We start from the raw sequence: 25539 nt of genomic DNA, 5'->3' as shown, positions 1-25539 counted from the left end.
TAAACTATTCTAAACGCAAGTACAAAAAAAAGGCGGCAATAATACGCATGAATTCAGTTATGAAGGGTGGCTCCTGTTTTCACCAGAGGAAGGAATATACAAGCAACGACACTAGAAAACAAAGATCGTACAAATAACCAAACTCTCTAAAGACCTTTCACAAATTTAGTTTTATTGGCTGCTTAGGACAATAAATACTGTCGCATCCGCTTCAGTGGCGTGTATATGACCGCAGCAGGGGGAGTTCCTAGGGTACGTGGCGCCCCTTTAAAATTTTCTTCATATATGCATGTAAGTTTCAGGTTTTCAGGCGCCCCTTGAACGTTGGCGCCCGAGTACGAACCTTGAAATTATACGACAGAGGGGGAAAAAAATAAATAAATTAAATAAATACACCTATTTTAATGAGTTCGCTTCACGTCGTAATCTAAAGCTGCGGTCCAGGGACGAGCGGTCCCGAATATGCAAGAGGGAAAGTATGGCTAAGGTGAATGAATACTGTACTCCTTGCACCCTCCAGAAGGCCCGTCCCTGGACCGCAGCTTTAGATTACAACGTGAAACGAACTCATTAAAATAGGTGTATTTATTTAATTAATATTAATTTTTTCCGCTATCGTATAATTTCAAGGTTCTTAATCTTGACTGGAAAACCAGACTGCTATGCAGGCAAGTTGCTGATGTGTGACTTAATTGCTCCCCAGCATTGTTGGCAAACTATTTTTTCCAATGGTGGCTCGCTAGCCAACTTTGACGTGATACACTCAATAGCTTTGATGTGTGATTTTATTCGTCGAAGTTACTACCAGATACAGTGCAATCTCGATATAACGGTGCCTCTTCATACCGGTGGTATGATCATGTAACCCAAAATGAATTATGAAAAAAAAAAAAAAAAAGTAGTGTGTTCAAAGAACTAACAATTTCATATTGGAAATTGGAAAAAGTGCATACCGTATGTACTCCTCTACTGTACATCCTACTGCCGTATTTCCAAGAGGGAAAATAGCTAAAAATTGGCTGTATATTCGCTTCGATATATTCAGTTGTTGTTACTGGGTTTTTTTTTTACTAAGTAACCATATTGCTCCGTGTATTCTCTGCTCGCTGGACGAAAATCCCTTGCCCGACACCGACTAACTCAACCACGTTGTGAAAAAGGCCCATAAAATTTCCTCTCGTCATCAACGGGACTCGAACCAAGGTCTTTTGCACCCGGTGTGGTGAGGCCGGCGATATTACTAACTGTGCTACATAAGAGGGCATGTATTCAGTTGCAGAGTAATTTTTCTAAACAACAGGAATCTTCGGAGACTAATTACTGTAGACACCCAGTCTCTCCCCTCAGCTTGATATACAATAAAAGAGTATATCAGTGGAATGCTAATTACAAACAGCTATCTCTGGAAGGGATACATTAGTTACAAAGTAAATTTTTGTAACGGACAGCATATAACATTCTTTCTTAGAATACAAGTTACCATTATGATGGCAAAAGCTGCTAAGGGCTAAAGTAGACAAAAATATACATGGAATGACAAGTGATTTATGGAGAAATCATATGACTTCATTTCTGCACTATGGTAGGTCGAAGAGTTCGGTTTTGATTTAGTTTTCTCAAAGCACCGTAAATTAAATACACGGCAAAATCAGTAGGACTGAAGTAAACGCCATCAAATGAAAAAATTATACAGTTGCAAAAAAATTAGATCATCGAAAGAATTAAGAGTGACGAAACAAAATGCAGTATATTTCGCGAATGTGGAATTCCAGAAGGAACGATCTGCGGTTGAAGAAAAGGGGACAAAAACTTGCGTTCATTCGTAGACTCCACAGAAGATGAAGGAGGCCTCCAAATAAAGAAAGAAAACTAGACTGTGAAAACAGTGATGCGGACCAATGATTATACAAGTGGTTTCTACAGCAGCGTAATGAATTCAGGGGTATCGTGAATTTCATAAAATTTCTGAAAACACCGTAAATTAAACACACGGCAAAATCAGTAGGACTGAAGTAATGGCCATCAAAATAAAAATAAAAATTATACAGTTGCAGAAAAGTTACGATTATCGAAAGAGTTAAGAAACAAAATTCAGTATATTTCGAGAATGTGGAATGCCAGAATCAACTGTTTCAAATCTTGCCTTGTTTTCGTATTTCCTGCAAACTAATTTGGACAAAGGAAATCAAATTGATTCGTTTTTTTCCTTGATATTTCACAGGCATTTGACTCTGTCCACATCGATCTTTTGCTGTTTAAGCTGTCATATTATGGTCTACGATCCCCTTTACTAGATTTGCTTAATCACTGCTTAGAAATTGTAAACTATCCGTAATAATTGATGGTACTTCAACTCCGTTTATTGTTTTGCAAGGTGTTCCTCAAGGCTCACCATTGGGTCAGCTCTTCTTTATTGTTCAAACTAATGATCTGTCAACCTTATTTCAGTCCGTTAATGTTGGGTGACAACTCTATGCAGACGATATTAAACTTTACAAAGTTATTTGTTCTTCAACTGATAGCGATGAACTGCAGTTCTGTCTTGATTCCCTCTCACTCTGGCTCAATAAAAATAACTTGTTTCTAAACGGCGCCTCCGTAGCCAGGTGGGAAGGAGCAGCAGTGCGTTACACAAGCTTCTTGATTAGACCGGGGTTCGAGCCCGTCACCACCAAATACGGAGGATGTGGAGAGGTCAGGGAATGACCACCGCATATTCCCGGAGCAATATGGCCTTAGTTGCTAATGCTCCTAAAAAAAACCAAATAACAAACAAACTTGTTTCTAAACCCATTAAAATGTAAATTATGTCGCTTTCGCTCGAATCGTGTAGTTAGACCCGATTCCGATATAATAGTCCTTACGGATTATTATATTGGAAATTCTTTAATTGCAAGTATTGATACGTTCAAGGATTTAGGTGTTCTATTTCTATCTGACCTTCATCCCTCTTCCCAAGTTGATCACGTAATATCTCACGATTCTAAACTTCTTGAATTAATCAAGCGTTCTTCCTCTGTTTTCAAGAGTGACCAAGTTATAATTCTTCTCTACAAGCAGCTTATACTTCCCATTTTTGATTATTGTGATATCATCTGGTCTTTCTCACAGACTTGAGAGAATTCAAATTAAATTCATTAAATTCTTATGCTATCGAAATCACATTGCCTTTCACCGTCGAAATTATGGAACTCTTTGTGGTCGCTTCAGAATTATTCCTCTTCGCTCACTCCATGGGTCTCTTTTTGTCTACAATATCATAAACTCTGTTATCGATTCTCCATCTCATCTTGAACAAATACCTTTCCCTATACCCCGTTTGAATTCTCGTTATAAAATTAATTTCTCACTGCCTGTTCCTCGTACTCATCACTTACTTGGTAGTCCTCTGTTTCGTTTCCTTCAGGTATTGACTAGATCGTAGGTATAGCTTAACTTAATACTTCAGGTATTGAATAATTACAATATTGATTTTACTCTTAATCCACCTATCTATAAGAATTTGCTCCTTACTCTGTTTTCTTAATGTAAATTTTTGTATATACAGTATTTTAATTCTAGTTTTGTATTGATTATATACAAAATATTTTGTATATATTTTAATTCTACTTTTGTATTTTCTGTAACTCCTAGAGTTCTCACCTTTATTTAGGGTCTGTGTGCCCTGTGTGTGAGAAACGTGTATATATAAATAAATAGATAAGCTTAAATTTCATAAGGTGGAGATTATGACACATTTAAAGCTTTTGAACGAAGGCTCGTCATAGATATCCCACGTTAGTCTTATAGGGGAATCTACAGCTGGTGACATTACACAACAGCAAAAGCGTTTCCTGAATTTCTGCGCAATGTGATTCAAGATGGTGAATTCAAAGATTAACAGTTGTATAACTGTTACGAAACAGTGCTGTACTATAAACGTCTCCCCGACAAGATACTAGATATTAAAAAGACACTCAACAAATCGTACATGAAAACTAACAAAGAGAGAATTACTGCGTTACTGTGCGCAAACAAGACTGGAAATCACAAGTTAAAGCCATTATGCAGCGTTAAAAGTTGAAGAACCCAGTGTTTTAAGCACGTCAACATGAAATATCTATCTGTGATTTATAAAAATAGCTCCAACGCTTTGATGACGAGTGGTATTTTTGCTTCATGGTTTGAAAGTGAGTTTACGCCAACGGTGGGACGCCACTTGCTTTCCAAAAAAACAAGAAAATGCTCTGTTACCGTTGGATCACTGCCCGGCTGATGTCCTGATGTCATTGCTGATGTCCTGAAATCGAAAGATGGCAAGAACAAAGTCGTACCAAGAAACACAACTGCACTAATTCATCCCAGGGATCAGGACATTATTCCTTCAAAGCCTGCGTACGCAGGTAAGCTATGCTGGTATTGTGAATTCAGAAATTCAAGTTCTAGAATTTCTGAAAACATTAACACTGAAAGATGTTGCATACAATATTGGACTAGCCTGCGAGAAAGTAAGCACAGCAGCAATTGAAAACTGCTGGAAAAAACGTATTGTAAAAGACGAAAACCTTGAATCAGCAAAGTACATTACAGTCAAAGGCTGCTCATAATGTACTTGGTTGCACTGTATGTGGAAAATTCAGAAGATAAAAACAAAAGTAACAACCATCTGTTTCACCAACGAATAAATAAAATACATTGAAACAATGCGCTACTTTTCCATTTCTCCTTAACACAGACTAAACAAAGTACACGATTAACCGTGTCCAAACTGTTATATTATATTACACTCTGCTACATTTAAACTGCAATACCCAGAAGGAATGATCGTAAGTGTATGCAAAACAGCAGGCGCCAAGATATACAAATGATTAAAATACGGAAGCTTCGGTTGGTAGAAATCATGGAGTTCAAAGCATGACGTGTGTGGCACAGGTAAAACGTTTCTGTCTCGCAGGAACAAACTTCAGAGTGAAATGAGGTTGTAGAGAATGGCAAAACGTTACATTCGACACCGATATCAGCGACTTCGACAGAAGGGCGGATTATCAACCTTCGACAGGTTGAATAGTGGCTTCGTCGTGTAGGGGAAAGTCTGGGCCGTGACAATACCACAATGTACAGACGTTGGCAAGAGTTTCTGGGGAAGGTACGACTACTCGCTGAATGGACAGCGGAGCACGACGGACTACAGAACGGACGGATCATCTTATCTGTCAACAGGTTTATGTCGCACCTACAGCCAAGCGGGCTATTATGCAACGAGCTGTGACATCAGCTGGCTGTCATCCCATAATCCGTCGAACCACTGCACTCCGATTGGCAGAAGGGAGCCGCCATGCTACTGGCCATTGCGTCGATTACCAGTGCCCGTTGCTAATCATCAACAGCGTCTGGAATGGTGCAAAGCACGGGCCACCTGGGTTACAGAATGGTGTCATTGGTCTTCAGCGATGAATCCCGCTTCTGCTTGGAGCCCGATGATTGCCGCATATACGTGTGGCGATGAAATGGTGAACATAATGATCCTAATGCCATACTGAAAGCCCTGCTGGTTTTATGGTGTGGGGAGCGATCAATTTTGTTAGTTGATCGTCGTTGGTTTTCGTCAACGGCAATCTCACTGCTCGCCAAGATTCTAAATCCAGTCGCTCTCCCCTTTCTTAGTGGGGTTGCTAACGCCATTTTTTAACAGGACAACATGCGAAACACACCGCAGGGAGGTCCTCTGAGTGTCTTCGTGATGTGAAGGTACTGTCTTGTCCAGCCAGGGTCGGATTACTTCCCCATCGAGCACAATGACTGGACGCCATCTACAGAGCCACCCACAGCCAACACGAATGTTTTGCGGGGGACCAAGTGCGAGTGGCTTTGTAGGAAATACCGCAGTGGCCTATTCGACATCTACACGACTCAAAGCCGAGAAGTTTAGTTCAGTGTATCGGCAAGCGTGATGGATTTACATCATATTGATCTGTCCATTGTAAATATCTGAACTGAATAAATGGTATGATTCATGCAGTAGAACAACACTATTCATGTCACTGTTGGTATTTTTGTTTTGTATTATTTAAAGCCCGTTTTACAGAATCATATTTTGTCTGTATATTTATACTACGAGAGTCCCACAAGACTCCTGCCTGGTTCCTACTAAGCCAGATGCTTTCGTTAATTCAATCCCCAGATGCCGATCGCATAAATTTGTGAAAGATAAAAACTACAGGGCAACAAACGGGCCTGTAGGCCGTTTAGTGTTCAGTTGAAAAGCCATGTTATATCAACTGAACTGACTCACTAACAATTCTGGTAAGTCGTAATGCAATATGTGTACTGCCAGCATTTCAATCACAGTTCGTTCACTTATGAAATATCTCTGCTGTTTAATATCAACCTAAAATTGTAAAACTCCTGGCCCCTAACTACGAAGAGTATTTGAAAAAAGCAACCACTGTGCAATAAAGATTTATTTATTTGGAAATAAATCATGCTTTACCCTTTTACACGGTTGTTTTCTAATTTATCATTATTATTTCATATCTCGCATATACACTTTTAAGACATGTTTATAGGAACCTTTTTTTTTTTATTTTTAGTTGTAGAATATGTTCCTACAAATGTAGGAACATATTCGACAACTACATTTACAAACAATTTTGAAACACCCTATATAATTACTGTTATGTACAGTGAGAATTATCGTTACTGGGGAATTTTCCTGTTATATATTATTTCATTATTAAAATAAATGCAAATTATAATCTATGTTCCAATTGTAATACAGAATAATCAGCATGCTTCGCTTCAGGTCTTCTGTGATAAAAAAAATAATAATAAATAAATAAAAATAATAATAATTCGTCATTTCGACTCATTTAGAGAGGTTTGAGTTCGAATCCCGTCAGAGAATGAAGGAATTCACGGGTTTTTCAATCGGGGATGTAGTTAGTCGATCACGGACAAGGACAGTTGAAGTTTCCCCAATGAGTTCTTGCCCACACATGCAAATCGGCCAATGAACACATACTTTTACAAATATAATAAATACACGACAAAAGTTTATCAACTGGAGAATGGATTGGCGGTTATCAGAGGATCCGGTAAATGTTTTGAGATGTCTCTCTACAGGTATCCCTCGCGAGAGACCAGCAACCCCTGCGTTCGACAAAACCGCGAGAGCCAAATACTTAAAATAATGAAAAGACTGGTTTACGTTTTAGGCTAGTTAGAAAATACAGAAACACTTTTTAAGCTATAGAATAATAAAAATATACATACATATTATTTATTTTTTATTTTTTTTTATGAGAACCCCAAACACGAGAGTTATTAGAACCTATAGTACTTAGTACCGTGCTTGGGTTAACATTAATGCAAATTATGCATATAAAAGTTGAAAGATCTAAGTGTATAACTTACCATCAATCCAGAAAATAACATATATGACGCTCGACAAGCTGGGAGAAGATAAGTATTATAGTCATGATAGGTATGATTTGCATGATAGTTATTGACAGAAGAGCTAGATACAGAGAAGAATTTGACTTCAACAATTGTGTGACTGAAAGCTGCTGATTTTTCCTTTCAGAATCCTTTACAGAGTTCCAGTAATACAGCCGCTTCAGGTTTTCAACTGCATCATCATTCAAATCAGCCAGTGAACTGCACAAAACACACGATAAATCACCATGCGAACAAGAGCAATATGACCAAAACATTCCATTCGCCAAAAATCTCCAAAACAAGAACATCTGTAATAAATGTCTACTGTATACAGGCAGTTCTCGCTTCACGAGTCCCCCCCCCCCCTACAAGTATCAACAAAATCGAAAATATGAACATTAATTGCAAAAAATGAATGTTAAACATTCATAAATGCCGCATTTCAAACCACGTGCGTAGCTGTACAATACAGTGTACCCCGCTTTACGACATTAATCAGTTCCAGAGAGACCATCGTATCGTGAAAATATCGTAATGTGAACTCATTGTTTTTTGGTAATTCGTTTCAAGATCTCTGAAGTTGAAAATTTCGCTGTATAACTAAGCTATTTATCTCTCTAAAATGTCATATTTTTAAGGTCACGCTTGTGACCTTAAAGCCATATAAAAGGTCGTGAGTGTGGTTTGTAAATTGTATTAGTTACCAATTCAAATCATTAAACGCACTACACTTTCATCGTTATCATGTTCCGTTATAAGAATCAATTTTAAAGGCCTTGGTGATATTTTTCTAAAGCACATTTCTGGAGGTCACGACCATAAAACAATAAAAACAATTTGCACTGTCCGGAAAGGTTTATTGAGCTTTTCAGTTAGTGCATCTAATTCCGCAGTAGCCTAGTGGTCAGGCGCGAGGGTGCATAAGTACACGTGCCTTGAGTGACTGGGGTTCAAGCCCGTGACTGCTGAATACGGTGCTGTTTCTTGTATTCTGTCTATCTTGTTAACTCCTCTGACTGTTTGGTCGTCCCGGAGTATAAACAGAAAATGTATGTATAAACGGGTAGTAAACTCGATCTTCTTGCATTTGTGATAATATCAATAGCTGGAATACTGTCGTTTTTTTTTTACGTTATTATCGTGAAAACCCCTTTACTGAAATCTTCAACCGTATAAAAAACAAATAAATTTTCAGAATCTTCTCTTCATTCATTTTTTTTTTAAAGATTCGTAAACTTCTTACTCCACGCGAATCGTGTTAGTTGCAATTTATGTGTGCCGTTAAAAAATGCTTATGCATATGCAATCGAGAAATTTATAATTAAAAGAGATTATCTTGGAAACAAACGCCTCTTGAAGCATTTCTGAAGAAGACTCCTCCTTGTGCAACAAACGATGGCCGAGCCAATAATGAGTGATCAACGCGTGTGCATTTAGTCGATGATGATGTAGAATAAACATTCTTTAACATTTGTAAGTCATAAATAATTTCTCTATTATTATAATTTGCTTGATTTTGCAGGCTAAGTTTTCTTATTATAATTTGCTTGATTTTGCAGGCTAAGTTTTCATTTCTTTCGATAAATCAATCATTGTTTAAACATAAACTAATTAGCTAACTAATTTCACTGTGGATAACGTAACCCCTATTTTTAACGTAATGTCTATGGGAAATAAATTCCCGCTTTACGAGCGCGCGCTAGGAACGAATTAACTCATTCGAGAACTAAGTCGAGAATTACCTGTATATTGAACAAGTTTTGCTGCCGGAAAATTTTCCGGTGGCCAATCTATCCCTGCAGAACACCATAAGAATTGACGCACTACGGCTTGGGGATCCGATGCGCCAAACATTCCCAAGATATAGCCTCTCTTCAAAGAGAGAGCTGACTGAAGAACTTCTGAGCTTCTAAGAACTGGAAGCATCAGTTCTTAAGAGCGGCAAAATGATCACTGAGGCCCTTCCATATTTTTGGAACTTTTTTTTTTTTTTTCCCAGGCGCTTAATAGTCTGGACACGGCCCTGATACAAGTGTAACTCCCAACAATATAGAGCCGGGTGACCACACGCATTTGAGTTTACCGTAGTTCAAGCCTGCATGACGGCTAAATAAGGTGCTGTTCTTGTATTTTATTTATTTATCTTGTAAACTCCACCGGCCCTATGTGGCCGTCCCAGAGTAGAAACAGAAAACTAGTCCATTTATTTACTATTATTAATGAATCATGCAATAAAGCAGAGACTCAGATTCCTTCTGAGGTGTACACGTGATTACTGAATAGCTAATTTATCAACCGATGAATTGCTGGTTGTGGAGCTTTTTGAGCTCAAAAGATTTCAAGACAGGATAAACAGCAATATTATGGAGACAGGAAGTTTTGAAATTACTGCGGGTTATGCAATTAGCATGGATATATAGTTTGTTGTAATTAAAACAGTTATGTTAATTACGATTTTGAGCTTTAAAAATTCTCGCTGAAATGCTATATCACCAGATAAATTAATTACTAGCCTTAATCAACAAAGCAGGCACAGGAAGCATAAAGGTTGCGAAAATCTTAGGTGGCTGCAGCAGTGTTTACGGGAGTTGATCGTATCAGCACTGCCTAGGCCACGTGATAAGAAAACCGATAGGAGCAGCATTTCGGTATCTGTCGTTTTCAGCCAACTTCACATTACAATTTCTCTCTTATCTCTGCCACTGCGCTCCCATGCACGCACATATGCCTCGCATATACCCCCACCACACAGCAGCAACTTCGTAATTAGCCCTATGACCTTCGCTTGCTATTGTTGTGGTAGCGGCCACAACAGGCACGCGCAGTCTCTCTCAATTGCTTCGATCAGAGTGAAAGAGACTGAAAAACATTTGTTTGTTATATAATTTCAATGAAAGGGGCGAAATATTTTTCACGTGGGCGACACACACTCTTCAAATAAATCGCTAAAGAATAATCAAATGTGGATTTTTGTAGTGGTTTTTTTTATCCCCCTAGTAGATGCTCATTTAAAAGTTCGTGCATTTTGGAACCCTGAATCTGAGAAAACAATAAGTTACTGCTGCATTCCTTAAAAAAAAGAAAAAAATAATAATAATCCTATTAAGAGAATATAAAAAGTAATGTTCACATCCTTTCTAGATATCAAAAGGTACTCCCTCAATCAGAACCGTGTAATGGTATCCGGGGTCCGAGTATCGAGCACACCCCCTCTTGCGGCCCTGTCTTTGATATCTAAGGCGGCACCTCCTCTCATCATCGAATATTATGCCATGGGGACATCACCTCTCCTAACAACCTTACTCCTAGTTAACTCTGGTCGCACATTCTCGACGTCCCAGAGATTTCAAAAAGTCCCAACTTCGCGAAAGTTGTTTGCTAAGGGCCAGTATTGTCCTCAAGCAACAAATTGGAAAATATTAGCATCTGGAATACTAATGCTTTCGATCCTATTACAACCCCCGTTCTCCTCCCTATCGACAGGGGTATGCTGGAGGGGAATCTCGGGGGGGGGGGGCCTTGCGCGACCTCCTTGTTAAAAAATCAATTTCATAAAATTTAACAGACCAAAGATGACCCTTAGCTGAAATTCTTCTCAAACAAGTCCCTTGTTAACAAATTGGAAACATACCTCTAACCATCGATATATAGTCAGAGTTTCATATATCGATATATGAAATTATGTCTCGGGATACTCTGAGAAGGAAAATTAGAATACTGAAAAAAAAAAATAATAAAAATAATAAATAATAATAATAATTACATAAAAACTCTTTTGACAGCGACCGTCTATAGCATAAACAGATTTTATTATTATTACTGATACTTTCCTCAATTATCACAGAAATTTGCAAAGTAATAACCATTAACTTCACTAGGATCTCCTGAGACAAAGCAATACACACACATCAGCTTACAGGGGATACAAACTACTGAGTAGCAATTCTTTTATCTCAGCATTTATCGCAGAAAATAAAATACAATGTGTTGGAAAATTAATTACCAAAAATAAAATTATTGAAATATTTACACTGGATAGAATATTTCTTGCCTACATTTTATATAATTTATATCCACATTTTGTAGGGAATGTCGCATTTTACAGACAATATAGTGTCCATTGTCCGAGTTTTCGCAAACTTATAAAAGACTACTTCAAGGTACTGAGCAACCTGAAGCATCCGATTGGTAGAAAACATTAAAGAACAGTCCAGTAGAGGTCCCAGGTAGGGGCAAAAGGGGCTATAGTGCCTCCTTATGATCAAAATAACGTGGATTTTTTTACTGCTACATGATTAAAGCTTAATGATTCCCTTACCACTGCTATAACTTCACCCCATTAGAAAATCCTGAGACCGCCTCTGGAAAACGTCTGTTTATTAGAGAGAACAAAGATGTCAGACAATCTTTAATTATGTAGAAGAAAAAAAAAAAAAAAAAAAACTATACCTTAATTTCAGTTAAAAAAAAAAAAAAAAAAGTAAACTTAACATCACACAAAATGTTCTAGCGTCAATTCGAACACTGTACCAAAGCAAATAATTACCAGTAGATTCAAAGCCACCTCTAAAAAGGTGTAACGCTTATTACGTGGCAAAGCCTACTGATCCTCATTTCTCCTGAGAACTGAGTAACGCTAGTCAAACGAATCTGTCTGTATACACAAATTCATGCGGCTAGTGCAGAACTGGAGTCAGACATGATAATGCCATAAGCCAAAGCTCTGGTAACCCCAAAACATATTATATTTTCATCCCCGTAAAACAAAAGAGAGAGACTCCTCAGACAGCGAGGCTCCAAATCCATGGCTTATTTGACTAATGCCAACATCCAGCACTGGTGATGGTTAGTTGCTTTACATGGAGTTTTGTTTCAGATGCCTCCACAACTAATTAACCTTGAGATTTAGTGCTTCTAGATAACAGTGAAACTGTAGCTTAGGATCAAATGTAACATCAAAATTAGTGCTCATTACAGCAGCGAAACTAAAAATTTTGCTCCCTCCGTGAAATTCATGAACTGATCCCCCCCCTCAGCTATGCCAAACCAAACATCAAGGGGGGCTCGGAGGTATGATAGTTTCACCACTATCATGCAACAGGAATTAGTGTCATGACAGATCGGCTTTATATGAATAGGTGTTCTTTTGAGAGAATACAATAACAGAGCAGATTTGTTAGTGCTTATATGAGCTCAAGTAGGGGTAAATGGCGTGCCAATTCAATGCTTCATTGATTTGCGCTTCGGTTAAAAGAGCATCATCATTTTGCTTTATTTTTAATCAATTTGAAATCATCTGCATAGCACAACAGATTATTTTTATTTTGAGCGAATGAGAAAATGACTGCTGTAAGAATAAATAATTAGTTTTGAATTCATAATAAGAAACATTCATTTCTGAAGATGGTCGGATGTTCAGAGAATTTTTTGGAGCATCGACCATTATGTTCTAGTTCACACAGTAAATCAGTTCATGTGGTTTATATGTATTATGTCTGTACAAAAAAAAAAAAAAAAAAAAAAACACATGTGAATTCATGGCCCAATATGCATGTGGTGCAGGAAAAACCTGAAACAACTAAGAAGGGGAAGCTTGCCGACTTGACTGACACCAGCTAACTACTACTCCTATAGGAGAGGCCTTAAAGAATTTATATAATTACTAATGGGCATTAGGTGGAAGTTGAATAAGTTTATAAGTTAGAGAAACAGCTATGATTCTTTAATTTAACTTCTATTCTTTCTAAAATTTCTTTAACTTCTAAAACAACTAAATTTAATTACTTAAATTTCTGGCAAAGTTTCAAATCCCTCTACCCAGTACATTCAATTAGTAAACAAACACACGCAGCAACAAGAAAAATTAAGAGCCAACTAAAAATTTTTAGCTTCTTTGGCTCAATGCAGGAGTGATTGAACTGACCGTGATTAGAACCCACATGACCGCTAAATATGGATAATGCTTATATTCTTGTCAAAATTACTAGTTATAAACTACGACCTATGTGGGCTTGCTGGAGTATAAAGTGGAACAGAAACACAACCCAAAACAGTGCATTCAATCGGTAGAGCTCTAATTTTGCTAGGATATTCAATGAACTAAATTTATTTATCGAAGTTAGTGTTTCTTAAATTTCTTAAATTAAAACTATGTACTGTCGGTCAAGGTTGAGTCTGGGAAAACACGTTAATTCCCTACAGAAAAATCGAACTTGGAGCTCGACAAAAGTTGAACGTCTAATTCTATACCGAGTACCGCTCTCCCGAGTTCGGCCCTAAGACTGGACTTTCAGAGCAGAATTCTCCGGTTCCACAGGAGAATACTCAGGCATCAACTGTAGGAGAAACCGGAAACATTCTATAACAAAGACAGATGAAACAAAACAAGAGTATGTCTACCAGGTGCAGACATACTGAATGTCTTCACCTGGTAGACTACCAGACTAAACAGCTATTACTTAAACCAGTTATACTGTATTTTTAAGGGTACACAGTGATCTTGTATTAGTACAGTATTAGCCACGTAGTGCAAGGAAGCCACGGGCCTTTGCGTGCAGCACTGGACAAAAAATAAAAATAAATAAATAAAAATTAAATTTTTCCGAGAATAAAAGGAGAAAAAAAAATGCAACTTTCACCCGAGAAACGCATAACTCAGCCACGGTGTGAAACGCTCCAACAAAAATTCCTGCCATCTCGACAGGATATGAACCTATGATTTTTCCACAGTGGAAGAGTGCATAAATTAAAATTTTTGTCGAAATAAAACACGACAAAATTTCATTTTTGTCGAAATAAATAAAACATTAATTACAATTGCAAGTGTATATAAAATAGGTAAAAACCTTTAACGACAGCCGTGAAAATGTGGCAAAAGAACTTCTTGACCAAGAACGTCTCTCTGAATTCCGAGACTGTAGATAGACAGTATGGAGCATAAGATGAAACAAAATAAATTTTCTATTTATACTTCGAAAAGGCCACATAGGATCAGAGGAGTTTAAAAGATAGAGAGAATGCAAGATCGCCATATTTAGCAGTCAATGATAACTCAAACGCACGTACTACTGTACCTTCGAGTTTCATCTCTCGGATACGGCGGCTCCTGGTGGAGGCCGTAGTAGCTGAGTTAAAGTTTGTCAAACTATGTACTTTAGAAACCTATACGTCTTTTGCCAGAACAAAAGCCGTACAATTTTGGTTCACATAACAAACCAGAATTTCCTCAGTACAGGCATTCGGATGTTCGCAAAAAGATGGTAGAAGAGTTGAGATAAAATGGAAGACTTATCTTCTCGAGACGTAACAACGTTTGTATTATTGCTGATACCTGGTGCCAATAAAATTTTATAAAAACATTATGATTCATATTTGAACACCCTAGTATATAATAACACAAGTATTCTTGAAAATAACACGCGACGGTAGATATACTTTAAAGTAATCGTAAAAGATCTGTGAACTTTTTACCGGTCTTCAGTAATATTAAATAACCTTTAAATTTTATTTAAAATCGCTTTTGAAGAAACGTCGCAAAAATCATTTAACTTGTCTTTCACTCTGTGTGCATAACTTGTTAATTTTATTAAAAAAAAAAAATCCACATTATTTTGTTCATAAGGGAGGCTACACCCCTTTAGTCTTTACCTTGGACAGCTCCTGGACACGGGACATTTGAAAAAAAATAATAAAATAAAAAATCTGTTCACCTATATTAAATAAAAGAAATAAATTTTCCGTTTATACTCCAGGACGACCACTCGGTCAAGAAACAGTACCGTATTTAGCAGTCACCGGCTTGAACTCCGGACGCTCAAAGCACGTGTATTACCGTACATCTGTTTGTCTCGTGTTTTAATTTAAAAATCATAATTCTCCTAGGTAGCTAGAAGAATTAAGATTTTAACATGTCTATTGTCCAATCGATTCTTATAAACACAAGAAATAATCTGTCTTAAATAATGATGAAGTCCCAACAGTTACGTTTCGTATGTACAGGGAGTTTCACTTTTTCGTTTCTTTTTAGGTTATTTGTCGTATGGACATTTTACAGTATTTTTATTTATTTATTATTATTTTTTTTAATACTATTTGGGCCGAAATTTTTGAATTTAATTTTTAAATCGGAATAGTTATTATAGTTTAGATTTTACGATTTCTAACTTAAATTTTTGCCTAATCAGTTTTTTTCTCAATGGGAAAATTGTTCCCCGTCTGTTTAAGTCTAAAAACATCGTGGTATACTTCTGAAACGAGTAGCTGTTTTGGCTAAATTTTAATTTAGAAATCGTAAAATCTAAACAATACACAGTTCAATTTTAACAAGCTAAAAGGAAAAAAAAGAAAAAAATCGGCCCATATACGATACAAATAAAAATAAAATAAAAAAAATCCAGAAGACAAATAGCTAAAAACAAGCGAGTAACGCACTGTATACATAAAATATTGCAACTAATATTAAGACGGTGGCGTTGTTGGAGTTCCGTACATTTATCAATGTCATTTTGTGAAAGATTTGGTTTTGTAATTTTTCCCCCATTGAGACAACCCTTATTACCAAGTTAACGTAATATTCCTTTCATTATTTTACTTAAAAATACGTTTATTCATTCAGTGTCAGTATTAAACAAACAGCTAAACAAGTTACTTTTCTTTCGTTAAATATCCCAACTCCTCGCTGCAAAAAAAAAAAAAAAAAAAAAACTACCCAAAAACCTCGGGAGAGAAGGAAGGCCAAATTAATAAAGAAAGAAAAAAAAAAAAAAAAACACTAAAAACCGAATACTACAAATGCCACAGTTCGCGTCTAAGCCTAATGATGGTGTTCCACGTGACAGTCCATCACATGCCGGCACGCGAAGTTATGTAAACATTCAAATAGTCCAACCTATGATTTGACGGCGTGCGTGGAACGTCAGGTTTAGTCACATTTTGCTACTGAATAGCGGTTTACTTTTTGACGCGGTATGATTGTCAGACGTGGCGCTACCTTGCCATTGATATCACGCTACTCGTGTAGAGGTCAGCAACTCACAAACACGACACGATCGAGCTTTGATATTGTCGACTTCGAAGCCCCGTAGGTATAAATGCTACTGGTGCTTTCTTCGTTGTCGAAATATATTTTAATATGAATCGAGATATTTTTACCGTGGTTCAGTGACTGGTCTCGAAGCACTGCAAGTGTGGACTATTTCTTCTTCTTCTACGTTCAGCTTCTTATCTGTTCGAAAGTGTGCGCGTGTCACATCGTGGTGCTTTAGCTGGCGAACAGTTCATTCACCAAGCTGCGCAGCATGATAGCATGTTATAACAATCATAACTATAGTTTTATTTATTATTATTTTTTTATACTAGTAACAAGATTGTCCAAAAAATGTTTAATCCTTAACTTTTTTTTTTTTTTTTTAATTATAAGGAAGGATGGGTCATTATAGATAAATTATATTTATCAAACTGATATGTTGTCAGTGTCACTTAACACATTTCACATAATTACAGACATTGCTAATAACACGCTATGTTTTTACCTCCACTAATATACAGCATTATAATTTGAAGTCAATTTTTATGCGTACGACTTCGAAAATAATTCTTAAAATTTTACATATACAGGTTTTTGTGTTTACCAATAATACATTATCTTAGTAAAATTTAAAGAAGTAGATATGACACTAACCTGTTCTATTATCTCCAAATAATAATGCTTGCATGTGCTCATTGGCAGTAATGTGGGGGATGGTTAACATGTTTAATCTTGTCTGTCTGCCTTCCACTCTTTCAGTAAGAAAGATGGTTGTAATGTGAGTACGTGTACAGTTTATCTATTGCATATTATTTGTTTCTTCGGTGTTTTGCTTTGTATTCTTAAAATGTTTAAATCAGTAGCAGAGGAAATGTCTGAATCACCCTAACGATATCTGCTGAGGGTGTATAAAGGGTTAACAACAAACTGAGAAGGAGAAATAAAATCTGCAGTATTACTAAAACGTGCAGATTCTCTGTACTTTGGTTGAAAAACTGGTGACCAGGACAAAACTTGGGCTCCACATATGTGCAATATTTCCTGAACCACAAATCTTAAAATGTGGCTAAATGGGAAAGGTAAAAGCATGCTTTTTTACTGTTCCTGTGGCAAGAACCGCGAAAACCATATTGATGATTGCTATATCTGCATGACAAAAACATCAGGATGTCCAGAAAAAGCAAACACAGCATCAAATACCCTAACATATCTGCAACAAATCCTGTTCCATATAATGAAGATCTACCGATACCAGATCCCCAAAAATTAATCGATGAGATAATTTATCGCAAGAGATTTAAACCCACTGAGATTTACTCTGGGTTTTTTAACATTGCCAACGGACAAACACCTGACTGTGAGTACATTCTATTTCACATTTAGTACACTCAATATGAAACTACCTAGATGGCCGCGTTGTTTAGCACGAAAATTCCTCTTAAGGAGAGATCGTCCTATCTACATATCACTAATAAATTAAGTTCTCCCTAACCACCTCGAAATACCAACGTGGATACCTACAGAGGGAACACATGAAGCCAGAATATAATTCTCGATTTATTTATTTTAAAAACAAGGTGTAATGTTTCGCAATGTTTAAACTCTTATCAGATTATGGAACGCTTGTTTTGCTCTCCTTTCTTCTCCTGCAAGGTCTACTGTATGTCTACTATGCAGCCTTGAGTTCAGAAAATTCTCATTTAGGACACTGCTCTCTCATGTACCAGTGTTACCGCTGTTTTAGTGACGTCATAAGAAAGAAGGCTGCATACTAGATAGGTATGTATTACTGTTAAGCGGCTATATAATTATTTTCCTCAGCGTCAATCACACATCAACGTCTAAACTGACATAAATCGTTTTTATTTTATTTTTTTTAATAAAACGAGTCAAGTTAAAATCGCATACCTGAACAGAAATGTATATTATTTTGTAAATAAGAGTTTTGTAATACGATGAGAGCACAAAAATGAGGGAGTGTATAACAGACCACATAACCGTAAATATGCAGACAATGACTAGGTGAGCAGATAAGAATATCTTCTCATGGGTAGAAGCGTAGCTACTACCGTGGTTCAAGAAACGTAAGGGTCCACGAAGATGGGAACACACGGATCTTACTTGATAAATACTGTAAAAAGAAAACTATATCAAATAATAATAATAGAAAATCACCATATGTTTTTCCTTACGTTTTCAGTAACGGTGTCTAGTACTGAATGGGGGGGGGGGGTGTAAATTGTTGTTTTAGTAGTAGGGTTTTAGGAGCATCAGCGACTAAGGCCATATTGCTCCGTGTGTTCTGTGGTTGATTTTCTGTCTGATAGACGAAAAACCAGAGTTTCCGGGAGAAAAAAACCATGCTACCCTCGCCTGAGAACCACTAACTCAGCCACGTTGTGAAAAAAGGCCCATAAAAATTTCCCTCGTCATCGCCGGGACTCGGACTCACGTCTTTTCACCCGGTGTGGGGAGGGCGACGATTCTTACAACTGTGCTACTCACGAGGACGGTTGTAAATTTAAAAAAAAAAAATAAAATGCTGCAAATGAAATTTTGCTGAACACACACACACGCACGCACAAAAAAAAGCTGCCAAAATGAACCATAAAGAACTAATTCGTGATTTGAAAACAAAGTCAAGGAAGGTTCGTTTATAAAACTGCTTAATTTTCATGTACCAACTTTTAAGGTTTTTTTTTTTTTTTTTTACGATTTAGATTTGTTGATTATTATTTATAATATAGGTTATTTATAATGAATATTTTGTATTACTTTTTGTAATAATTTTTCATATATCATAAAATAATATATTTACAGGTAAGAAGACATTGGTGTTTCATGTTAATAACAAAAAGGGGAAGCCCATTGGTGATCTTCGCATAGGGGCCGAAAAATTATACCTATGCCACTGGTTATGGGGAACTTATATGTTATACTAAACTTCACGGTGGGCGAGTCACTCAATCATTAGCAATATGCACGTTATTAGGAAACAATATCGTGTTTGCACCATACGAAATAAAGCAGGTGAACAGATGAGTAGGGATTCTGTATGCATGCAATTCAGTGCGAGGACAGAGGAAAAAAAAGTTTACAGTGATAAACTTCTCAGAGGAGCCGGCATGAGCATCTCGGAAAGTCCAACCTTGCTGTTGTTTTCACATCGACAGTCCCAATAACCAAATAACATGTAGCGAAAGGAGGATGACAAAACTTGTGCAGTGTAATAGAATGTTACAGTGAGTCAAATTGGTTCAATGCAATACCCAGTACAATACTAGCAATGAAAGAGGCATTTAAGAATTTTACAATTTGTGTACTCAACACTACTCCCTGTTATACTTTTTGGCTCTCCTTGCAAACCTCCAATATCAGTCCTAACCATAACAGGAAGCCATCTGATTAAGATCGTCAAACAACTATCAATGAAAGCTGTAGTTGGCCGCGACCAGTTTCCTCTGTTTCTGATTAAAATCTGTAGTACATATATTATAGACCTCCTGGTCCACATTTTCAGTAAAATACTAGAAAGTGGAAAGATTCCAAAGATCTGGAACATGTACTCTGTCCGTCCAGTCCCTAAATGCTGAGATCGCAAGCGGCCACAAGATTTCAGAACTACTGCCATCAGCTGTGGGTTCATTAAGATATTTGAAAAAGCAATTCAGCCTTCCATTGCAGACCACTGTTTCAATCACAGGCTCCCGTACCTCCATACCACAATTAAGGGGAGATCTACTAATAGCAACCTCAGGATACCCCTCAACAACAGGACCCAGCTTGATGTTATTTTCTTTGATATAAAAGCGGCCTATGACAAAATCGACATAACAGCTCTGATCGCCATTCTCCAGCATTACTTCAACATAATTAAATCAATCCTGGAGCAGACATTTCATCATCTCACATCACATCTTATGGGCAACATGCATTACTAACAGGGGTATCCCACAAGGTAGAGAGTCCTATCATCAACTCTATTTTCCGCAGCGTTAGAGCCCTTCCTTGGCATCCCAAACTGACTCTGTCATACGCTGACGACCTGAAACTCTACATCACATCTTCTGACCGAATTCAGTTTCTTAGCACTACTCTGCAGGCAAATAAAAAGATCCATCAACTTGAACAATTTCTGACCTCAATAGGTTTACAGATAAACCAAGCAAAGACAGCTCAAATGGCTTTCACCTGGAAGAAGTCACGCAATGACATCAATGGATCATCCATTCAAAAGGTTGAAACGTACAGGGATCGGGTATTAGTATGGGGCAAGGGTCTGACCTTCCAGGCTCACCTCCGGAACATGAAAACAAACATGTATTCTGCTATGTGGGCGATCCACCAGGAACTAACTGGGATACACAAGGCTGAATTGGCAAAAAAAAATACTACCTCCGATGTCTCTATCCCATTCCTCTTTATGCAGCAACTATTTGGTCCCCTGCCCCTACAACACTTGTCAACAAGTTCCTCAACCTGGAATAATGGCTCCAGAAATGGCTCAACTGGCGCACTGGAAACCAATACACTATTTCTAGGGCACAACTCTACATCAATCTCGAAGTCACCCAATGGAAACAAGTTGTGACAGCTAACCTTCTTGCATCTGGCAGATTAATCACAGGACAACTCGACGCCCCTGACATCACTGAGTTGATAAAAACTCTCCGAATTGCTGGAAGAAATCAAGTGGACCCAAGGCTCCCACTTAGAATCAGTTTCAACAACCTCAAAGGCCTGACACACATGTTTCCTGGAAACACGGTAGATCTGATTAACAATCTATCCATCAGTCTTGATAAATTCTGCCAGCACAAACGCCAGAAGCTAATGTACACCTACACAAATCTACTGTTATGACTTACAGGAGCACCACCTGAAGGAAAATATGGACTGCTTCAACCAAAGATATGCTTTATATTTTTGTACATACATGTATATTTCATGTTATTGTTCAGCATATTTAGATAAAATAATATCTTTCTTAATTTGAGAGACTTCGGTATTCCACAATTTTCAAGTATGTAAATAAAAAACTGTCTTTCAGGTTAAGCATACATGTGTTCCATGTACCCCAGGACACATGACCCTGCCTTTGAATGTAAATATCACTCCTCTAGTTTACTGCTGTCCAGGAGGTGGCTCTTGAGCAGAGCAATAAACAGATAATAATACACCCCGACGACCGAAATGGCTTTCACTCCTGTTTGGGGGGGGAAAGCATGTACGGTTACAGTAGGCTGTGGAAAACCAAAACTAGACAGTCGAGGAGGAAAGATAAAATGTTTTGTAGTCTGACGAATCCCAGTTTTTGTTGTTTCATGTTGATAGGTGCTTGGAGAGTGGAGGGTGTTTTCATGGTGCGCACCCGAGCCCGTTCATATCGGTGTAGCAATATTCAGATGGCACATGTTATCTAGAAATTACTTCCAGCTAAAACTGTTTCTAAATTGTTCCCCCTCATCGCTGTAGTATAAAGATCTACGAATGGTTCTTCCAACATGACAACGAGCGAAGTCGCAAGTGCAGAATTGTAGAGAACTGGTTCCGGGACCATGACAGTGACTTCAGCCTGCTGTTGTGGCCTCCTGAGCTATCAGATAAACCAATTGAGCACCAGTGGGATGAGATGGAACGAGGTCTTCGAAGTAAAGATCGCTCCCCCTTGTCAATTCCTACTACGATAGAGATGTGGGAAGAAACTGTATTCCAGTATTTCTGTGGCACGCTTTGAACACAAAGTTGAATACATCCCACAAAGAATCCAGGCTGTTCTGGTGGCTAAAGGGATCTTACTCGCTATTAGGTAGGTGTACCTAATAAAGCGGTTACTCACTATACGTAGGTATCGATTGGATGACTGCTTTGCATAGCAAACATATTAGAAACGCCACATGGGGAAATATTCTTCACCACGTGTTAAATATGGATTCATCTGACAGAGATAATTTAAGTAAAGATACTTTGAGCAAGTAGTGATCATGTGAAATATCCATCCGTGCACTGCCAATCACTTATTACAGCTTGCTAAGACCAATTGCTCGTGGCTTTGGTGCTTAGCCCGGGTCAATAAAACATCCAAAAACCTAAAACAAACATGTGCAAGCCGTATAGAGCTCGCGGAATTATATATACCTAACTATCCTATCAAAAGTCATGGTCATCAGTGGTTAGCGGATGTCGTTAAAAACGTGCAGACTCCGAACGATGAAAACAGACAGGGCTAAGAGAATTTCATATGGAACTGTTATACATAGTATGTTATAACTTCCGCTGATGACTATGACTTTTGATAGGATAGTTCCGGTTAAAGGTTAAAATAAGGTTAAAGTTTGAAGAAACACTACTGTATTTAGTAATGGACAGTTCTTGGCGTGTAAATTAAAACAGCGGCTAAAGGTAAAAAAGTAATTTAAGCTAAGCTATACATAAGATCTAGTTATTACAATACAGCACATAAGGACTCCTTAAAAATCAAGAGACAAGTAATTTAAATAATACAAGAGAACAAACAGAGACAGCCCAGGAAGGGGTGCCATTTGAGAACAGGTGTGAAAGGGTGGCAGAGGGCAAGAACAATAGGGCCGTAAAATGAGATTATGAAGAGTCTCTTTTGATCTAAGCCACCGTTAGAAAGTAATTCAGTAGACTGAATATTGGCAAGTTGACTATATTTAGCAGAGAAAGTGTGAAAACGAAAATGAGTGTTTTGGAGGTTACTGGCAAACATGAAAGGGCCATACTGCTGTGTGAAAAAAATAAGAAAGTTCTAGAGAAGGGTTGGTTTGTTCGCTAGGGAGACAACTGGGGTGAGATGTTTAGCAAATAGGAAGGAATGAAAAAATTAAACAGTATGGGGATTGGTTGGGTCCTTGGGGGAGGCATTCCAAACTTGAGGGAAAGAGTAAAGTTCGGGGGGAGTAATTTGAGCAAGTGTCCATTCTGTATCTGACTTCTCTGTGGCCGAAAGGGTCGTGAGTTGTGGGTTGAAGTAGAAGTAGATTTTTTGGTGGTCAGAGTTCATATCTCGTGGTAGCAGGATGAAGAAGAAAAAGGGGAAGAAAAAAAAAAAAAAACGGGAGAGAAAGAAAGCCTGGTCCGGCATCTGAAGGCAGTGAAGGTGATAGTTAAGTTTAGGGTTAACGTGCAAGAAAGAAAGCCTGGTTCGGCATCGGAAGGCAGTGTGCCAAAGAAATGGAAGCAAGCCTGGTCCGGCATCGGAAGGTAGTGTGCCCAAAAAATGGAAGAGAGCCTGAAAGCAAGTAAATTGGGGGTAGCAGCCATTCCGGAACGTAAGGCTATTCTTTTTTTTTTTTTTTTTTTTTTTTTTTTCCCTTGAATCCTGAACACAAAGACTCATAACCTAGCTCTGCAAGGAATTGAGTGATAGTCCTTTAAAAAAAAAAAAAAAAAAAAAAGAACATTCCTGTTGTATTAGGCAAGTTAGTTGCTAAGGTTGAGGCAATTTGTTATGAATGCTAATGATCATGAAATAATGTAAGAGTGGTACAGGGGTAATAAAAAGAAAGTAATAGTATAAAGGAATGTGTAAAGAAATTATATTTATAGGGGTAGTATTGTAAGGATAAGTTAACCTATATTAATTTAGGCCGACCGGGCCTAAATTAATATAGGTTAATAAACCTAAATTAATAAACCCGCGACCTTTGGGTTGACTGCCTGGCAACCCAAAGGTCGCGGGTTCGAATCCCGCCTCGGGCTTGGATCAAAGTACTGCAAAAACCTTGGGAAGTACATTATGGCCACAGAAGCCGATGCGCCAACAGCTACCAAAAAAAAATATATATATACATTTGTATATATACATATATATATTAATTTAGGTCAGGTGCCAACACAAGATAACATATCAGCTGAGGTGTAAAGAGAAGGAAATTTTATTTATAGAGAAACCTCAAGAGTAAAGAGGGATGACTAAGATGATAACTAGAGAATAATTAAGGTAGAATGAATGATTTATAGTGAACATTACTGAGGTAAGAGGATACCATTTTTATACACTTCATGTGTTAAAAGGCTTGAAACAAATATACAAAAAGAGTAATAAGGGCTGAAATGAGGTTACTGATGTAAGTGATAAAAATTGGTAATGTAAGAGAATGATTGAGAATGAATGAACAATCATCGAGGATTCATATTTAGTAAGATACAACTGATGTTAATAATTCGTAAATTGAGAATAGTTGATGAGAGAGAGATAGTGCAATGTACTGTAGTATGGATCAAATATATAGAAATTGGTATGCTTGTATGTAATTATTATTTTTTTTTTATGTAAATACTGTATATAATGTTCATTAAAGGTTTGTAAATTTTTGTAAATAAATGTGTGTCGTTAATGTTCTGCTAACACCCGCCTTACACACCCTAGAATCCAGAATTTTCTGTGAATTGTAGTCAGATTTGTGTAATGTGGGGTGGGTTTGACTTCAGTAGGGTGGAAGTCAAAACGCAAAAAATTTGCATTAAAACAAAATAAACAAGAACAAGACAAGAATTGCAGTTAATAACTTTTTTAATAATCCTCCCCCCCCCACACACACAGTCCAGGTAAATACACCTTACCGTGGCTTTCATTTCACCTCGCTATTTGAAAAATGTTTCCAAAATACATAGCAAGCTGCATCCCAATAGCCTTCAACAGCACAACATCGATGGTATGGTAAAGCCATACCGAACGTAGACAGTCATCAATGGGAATCAGTCCTCTAGAGCGATAAACCACACTAATTGTTCTTCCTGTCTAGTGGATATTTAACTATGCAAGATGCCGGAAGAAAGCTTATTACGTGAGGTGTTGTCCCAAAGGTGAAGTTGGGAGGAAGAGGAGTCATGGGATGTTTTTCATGGTGGGGACTAGATTAACTGGTGAGAGCGCATGAAACCATGAATACACATTGATATTCAGTGTCCCTCATTATGTCAATTTTATGGAAATAGCGCAACACAACATTCCATGTAAATTAACAAAGCAAAGGCAACAAACGCATGATTGGAGGAGAATGACAGCAGATCATTGCGATGACTAGGAGAGAGAGGGAGTGCTGACCTCAATCCAATTAAACGTCTCTGGA

Source organism: Mastigoproctus giganteus, chromosome 3 (assembly GCF_048544385.1).
Source record: "Mastigoproctus giganteus isolate SK-2022 chromosome 3, ASM4854438v1, whole genome shotgun sequence".
Classification (NCBI taxonomy): domain Eukaryota; kingdom Metazoa; phylum Arthropoda; class Arachnida; order Uropygi; family Thelyphonidae; genus Mastigoproctus; species Mastigoproctus giganteus.
The sequence above is the reverse complement of the archived record's forward strand: the minus strand, read 5'-3'. Positions refer to the sequence as shown.